Source organism: Cebus imitator, unplaced genomic scaffold (genome assembly GCF_001604975.1).
Source record: "Cebus imitator isolate Cc_AM_T3 unplaced genomic scaffold, Cebus_imitator-1.0 Scaffold274, whole genome shotgun sequence".
Lineage (NCBI taxonomy): Eukaryota > Metazoa > Chordata > Mammalia > Primates > Cebidae > Cebus > Cebus imitator.
The window spans coordinates 520,087-526,952 of NW_016107589.1; positions in this window are offsets into that span (position 1 = coordinate 520,087).

The following is a 6,866-nucleotide window of genomic DNA, read 5'->3' on the forward strand; positions in this document are numbered from 1 at the left end:
GATTTGTTGCAGGGCACAGAGCTGCCCACTGGTGGAGCCAGGACTCCAATTCAGATGGTCTGGCTTCAGAGCCCTACAGCTGAACCCCAGCTCCTACCGAGAACTCTTCTCTGGGGCCCTGGAATGAATCAGATGAAGCTTTCACTTTCAGCCTGCAGGGTTCTTGAGCCAAGTTGTTTGGGGGGACAGACATAGGAACAGGTCATTTTAATTAATCCATTCAACAAGTATTTCTCATCATTTCTGCTCTAGGCATTAACGACACAAAGAGTGGTAAGGAGGGTCCCCCTCTTTGGCAGCTCACAGCCCAGTGGGGGAGACAGACGTTAAGAGGTGCTTGGAGCAGTGTGACACACACTGTCATGGGGAAGCACAATGAATGCGGGGGCCCTGATCCAGCTCCCACCCCCTGAAGTGCTTCCCAGGCAATCAGAGAGCCAACTTGCCATTTAAAAAATCATCACTGGAGTCTGGGGTTCAGGGGAAGGGCAGGTGGTGAGACTGGCAGGCACCCATGTGATGGTCCAGGAGAGAGGATGGGGTCGGACGCACCAGCTATCACAGGGGCTCCTGCAGGGCCCTCCTAGGCAGAGACAGAAAGACAGCCAGAAAAGCTGACACCCACGCCGACTGACAAGCCGCCCAGCCCAAAGGAACATTCATATCCCCCGGTACAGCGGCAGTAGGGAGGCTGATGGAAGGGCCCTGTTGTTTTTCCTTCCTCCAACCATCTTTCTCTCAACTCCTTCCATATGGGAACCCTGTTTTAAGGCAAGGTCAACATGCGTGAGTGAAAGGAAGCTGGCGCCTGGCACAGGAGAGAGAGCTTCCATCCACCATCACACTGACAAACAGCCATACGGGCGGGAGGGTCAGCTCCTGCCCCTAGGAACATCCTCAGAAAGGCCTCTACCATACTCTGGCCAGAGGCAGCACTTCTGTTCCTATCCACATGCACAGGGAGGGGTCTGGAACTTACAGGATCCAGTTTCCCTGTGATCCAGCTGCAGAGAGGGCCATCGTGGCAGGAAACAACAGTGTCTTAAAGTTGACATTGGACTCGGTGTTTTACATATATAATAATGATGATGATGATGATTATTATTATTATTATTTTGAGATAGAGTTTCCCTCTTGTTGCCCAGGCTGGAGTGCAGGGGCGTGATCTCGGCTCACAGCAACCTTGACCTCTCTGGTTCAAGCAATTCTCCTGCCTCAGCCTCCCAAGTAGCTGGGATTACAGGTGCCTGCCACCACGCCTGGCTAATTTTTTATTTTTAGTAGAAATAGGGTTTCTCCATGTTGATCAGGCTGGTCTCAAACTCCCGACCTCAGGAGATTCACCTGCCTCAGCCTCCCAAAGTGCTGGGATTACAGGTGTGAGCCACAGTGCCCAGCTTAAAATTTTAATTATTAATGTTTATTTCTTATTATAAAATATACAAACATTTACAATTTGAACCATTTTAACTGTACACTTCAATGGCATTAAGTACATTCACACTGTTGTACAACGATCACCACTGTCCTTTTTGGAACTTTCTTATCATCTCAAACAGGAATTCTGCACCCTTTAAATGAGGACTCCCTGTTCCTCCCAGGCTGGAGTGCAGTGGCGCAATCTCAGCTCACTAGAACCTCTGCCTCCCAGGCTCAAGCAATTCTCCTGCTTCAGCCTACCGAGTAGCTGGGACCACAGGTGTGCACCACAATGCCCAGCTAATTTTTGCGTTTCTAATAGAAATGGGGTTTTGCCACGTTGGCCAGGCTGGTCTTGAACTGCTGGCTTCAAGTGACATACCCGCCTTGGCCTCCCAAGATGCTAGCATTAAAGGCGTGGGCTATCATGCCTGGCTGCCTGCTAATCTCACAGTTCCTGTCTCTATGGATTTCACTATTCTAGGTACTCATGTAAGTGCAATCACACAATATTTTTTTGTGTCTGGCTTATTTCACCTGCCATAATGTTTTCAGCGCTTATCCATATTGTAGCATGTGTCAAAATCCCATTCCTTCTTAAGGCTGAATAATGTTTCATTGTATGCAGATACCACATTTTGTTTATCCATTTATGGACTGACAGACAGAGGATTTTTTCCACCTCCTGGCGACTGGGAATAATGCTGCTGTGAACATTGATGTGGACTCAGAATTCTTTTTTTTTTGAGATAGAGTCTCGCTCTGTCCCCCAGGCTAAAGTGCAGTGGAGCAAACTCAGCTCACTGCAACCTCGGCTTCCTGGATTCAAGCAATTCTTCTGCCTCAGCCTCCTGAGTAGCTGGGATTGCAGGTGCCCTTCACTATGCCCGGCTAATTTTTGTGTTTTTAGTAGAGACACGATTTCACCATGTTGGCCAGGCTGGTCTTGAACTCCTGACCTCAAGTGACCCACCCGCCTCGGCCTCCGAAAGTGCTGGGATTACAAGCGTGAGCCACCACGCCTGGCCTTGGCTTCAGAGTTCTAATTCATCATAGCCTGTAGCTCTCAACAAGGGGAATCAAAGTCAGATTTCAGAAGGACCTCATGGTTTCCTACTACCAGTGACCAAAGCAGCAGCGTCTTCCTCCCTGGATAGCTTTAATATTCAGACACTCCCTGTTCCCCCAGTCCCACCCCCACCAGATGGAGATAATGCGGGGAATGGTTGCCCTGCTGTAGGAAAGAGGCTTTGAGGGCCACGCTGGGGTCAGAGCTCTGGGTGGTTTATTTTTAGGAGCTGGGTGGTGGGGCTTGCATTGTCTTTCCTTGGGCTCTGGCACACTTGTCTCCACCCTCCAGCCCCAGACCCTGCTTTCTCTTTCTCCTTTTCCTGGCAACATCCAGGCTGTCTCACTTTTTCTCTTCCAGGCTAAATCGAGAGTGTGAAGCTGCTCTTCTTCCCAATTTAGCATTTGAATTAAAGTGAGAACTGAATGTGGCTGGAAAGCTGACTCCCATCTGTGTGTGAGAGAGAGAAAAGGAGTGCAAGTGAGCGTGGGCATACACTGGGGCAGCCAGGGCGAGGGCAGCCAATCCGGGCAGCTCCTGTTTAGCGCAGACACCCATCTTCGGGCGTAGGCAACAGCTCAGCTGAGAGACACTGAAGTTTCAAGGTTGCTGTTTTTCCAGGAGTGGAAGATTGCTGAAGGGATAGCGCTCTAACATTCCACAACAATGTGCCAAGTGTTTATCATGTGCCAGTCCCCGTGCTGGATGCTGGGCAAACAGTGGGGAGCCAGCTGGGCCCATTGCCTACGCCCCAGCCTTCAGGCTGGTGGGGAAACAGACCAGGAAGCAGGCAATGACCACACAGGGTGATGTGCGCTGTTGTGGGGTGGTGGGGGGAGGAGGACAGGTGTGGGAGGGGCCTGTGTGGAGGGGCCAGGGAAGGGCATCTGACAGCTTAGAGGTGGGTGGAGGAGTCACTCTGAGCTGAGGCTTGAAGCCCACACAGGAGCTGAGCAGGTGAAGCAGGTGAACAAGGTGCTTTGTGCAGAAGGAAATGTGCATGCAAAGATCTGAGTGGGGCCAGCACGGTGGCTCGTACCTGTAATCCCAACACTCTGGGAGGCCTAGGCAGGAGGATCCCTTGCGCTCAGGAGTTTGAGACCAGCCTGGATAACATAGGGCAACCCCTGTCTCTAAAAAAAAAAATCATTAAAAAAAATTGGCCAGATGTATGCCGTCGACCTCATACTGAAGTGGGACACCGTCCAGATGGAAAGCAGGTGACGCGGCCAAAGATCCTGGAGGTGAACTTCACCCCCAACTGTGAACGAGCCAGCAGGTACCACCCCGACTTCTTCAATGACATCTTCAACACCTCATTTATCGATTGCCATGTCACCTGCCTTGTCTAGGCACTTGCCGTCCCGAAACCTGTGCTTGAGGCAGGATTCAAACCTCAGTTCTCTGAGCTGCTTCTGCAAAGGCCCCCACGTGGGCCCCTCTCCACACCAGCTCTGGGCACAGCCTCAGCCCCAGGCCTCTGTCTTTCTGAGCCATCTTCCTGGCCTCACACACTGGGAGCTCAGCATCCTCCTCCCACCTGTGGGTCAGAGCAGGACAGTGATGGTGTCCCCAGGGCTGAGTACCTCCTCTCTTCACCATCCGTGCACTGATGAGTCTCTGGCTTAGCCAAAGGCTTCATTCCTGGCATGGAGAGTTTGTTCCCGGTGTCTGTGTTTCTAGGGGGTGTTGGGGGAAGGGTTCAGTGAAGTGTGACAAGGTGTCATTGGGAGCAGGGTTCCTTCCACAGGGAAGCATTTGGGAGCCCTGTGCCACATGGGGCAGGTGGGTTTCTCTTCCAGAGTGTCTGCTGTTATGCATCAGGATAACACTGCGATGGGTGTGGGCCGCACACTGCTCCCACAGGGCTCTATGTGATGAGTGCCCTGGAACAGCCTGAGGCCACTGCCCAGCAAACCTGCTTTATCCCTATCTCCAGCTCACCCAGAACTTCCCCAGCAAATCTGCTGCTGAGGTCCAGTTCTTTTCTAATCATGTTTCTGAAACTTGGAGTCAGCTGCCAGTGTTTTTGTGTGGCTGCAGTGTGCCTGGGGCCAGCTCACGGGCAGTGGGTGGGCCTAAATCCCCAGGCAGGCAGGAGCTTCCAGAGCCTTCCAGCATTCCAGAGGGCAGAGCTAGACCTGGCAGTGTCACCTCTTTGAAATTAAGAACAATCAGCCAGTCACAGTGGCTCACCCCTGTAATCCCAACACTTTGGGAGGCCAAGGCTGGTGGATCACTTGAGGTCAGGAGTTCAAGACCAGCCTGGCCATCATGGTGAAATCCTGTCTCTACTAAAAATACCAAAATCAGCCGGGCGTGGTGGCATATGGCTGTAATCCCAGCTACTCTAGGTGGAGGTAGGAGAATCTCTTGAACCCAGGAGGCAGAGGTTGCAGTGAGCTGAGATCATGCCACTGCACTCCAGCCTGGGTGACAGAGTGAGAGTCAAAAAAAAAAAAGAAAGAAAGAAAAAGATATTAAGAACAATCTTTCTTGTAGCAAAGCTGCACCCGATGATGCTGCCTCCCCTCTCCGTGTTGTCTGGGCCCCTGTTTACAAGCACACCTCGCCCTTCCTGGGGGGAGCCTTGCTCTAGTCCCTAGGGGGCCTGTTGCAGGGGCAGGGCAGGCCCATAGCCTTTGGCGGCTCCTAGAGAGCTGTTGACATGCAGTCACCTTCACTCGATTCATGCTGCAATAAAGGCTAGTTCTCTCTTTCTCTCTCTGTCTCTCTCTGTCTCTCTCTCTCTCTCTCTCTCTCTCACACACACACACACACACACACACACACACACACACACACACAAAGGCCAGGTGTGGTGGCATGCACCTGTGGTCCCAGCTACTCAGGAGGCTGAGGCGGGAGAATTGCTTGAGCCCAGGAGGTCAAGGCTGCATTGAGCCCTGATTGTGCCTTTGCCCTCCAGTGTGGGCAACAGAGAAAGACCCTGTGTCTCAGGGAAAAATAAAGATTTGAGGGCAGGCACCGTGGCTCACATCTGTAATCCCAGTACTTTGGGAGGCTGAGGCAGGCAGATATTTGAGATCAGGAGTTCAAGACCAGCCAGGACAACACAGTGAAATACTGTCTCTACTAAAAATACAAATATTAGCTGCGCTTAGTGGCACATGCCTGTAGTCCAGCCACTCAGAAGGCTGAGGCAGGAGAATCTCTTGAACCTGGGAGGCGGAGATTGCAGTGAGCCGAGATCACGCTACTGCAGCTCCAGCCTGGGAGAGTAAGACTCTGTCTCAAAAAAACAAACAAACAAAACAGCCAGGCACGGTGGGCCACACCTGTAATCCCAGCACTTTGGGAGGCTGAGGCAGATGGAATACGAGGTCAGGAGATCAAGACCAACCTGCCTGAGATGCTGAAATCCCGTCTCTACTAAAAATACAAAAATTAGCCAGGCTTGGTGGCAGGTGCTTGTAATCCCAGCTACTTGGGAGGCTGAGGCAGAGAATTGCTTGAACCTGGGAAGTGGAGGTTGCAGTGAGCCGAGACTGCACCACTGCACTTCAGCCTGGGTGGCAGAGTGAGACTCCCTCTAAAAAAAAAAAGATTTGAGTGGTCATGGCTTTTGCAGATCAGGGAACTGGTACTGCGTGAGTTGGGCTCCAGAGTTTCAGTGCTCCTCCTCTCCACCTCCTTGTCCTTTCCACTTCTCCCCTTCTTCCAAGAGAACAAAACCAAATGAGAGTAACCTGGGCTCAAGGAGTCTGGGAGCACATGAATGTCCTCTACTCAGACTCCAAATAGTCTAGGAGCAAGCAGGGAGACTTCAGTCTCCTGAGTTGACCACGCAGAAAGCTGGACCTGACAGGCCCAGATGAACATGGAGCAGAGGAAATGGGATCTCAATCATACCATGGGAAATCAAGGTATCAGGAAGGGCTTCTGCCTGGCTTCGCTTACCCCACCCCTCTGGGTTGGAGGTGCTGGTTGAGTTGATCTCTGGGGGACCCTTCCTTTTCTTAGTTGAGGGGACTGAATCATGATTCTGGCTGAGACGGGAATGGGTTGACATCTTGGCAAAGAAAGACCCTCTGTTGGCCAAGACAAGAAAGAGCTGTCTGGGGCACCATGCATTTCCCTGTCAGGAAAACGACAGGAACAGTTAAGGGGTGTTGGTGTAAAACTCACCATCAATATTTCAAGCAGCATTATTTATTGATTGCTTATCTGGCTGGAACAAAAGGAGAGGGTAATTCATAGGGGACGCAGGGCTGGTGGGGTCAACTTGGGAAAAAGGTCAGGGAAAGGCCGGTCATTGAGGAGCCTCATCCCCAGCACCTGCAAGAATACTATGGGATTCCAGGATTTGGAGACTAGAGACTTTTTCTTTTTCTTTTTACTTTTTTTTTTTTTTTTT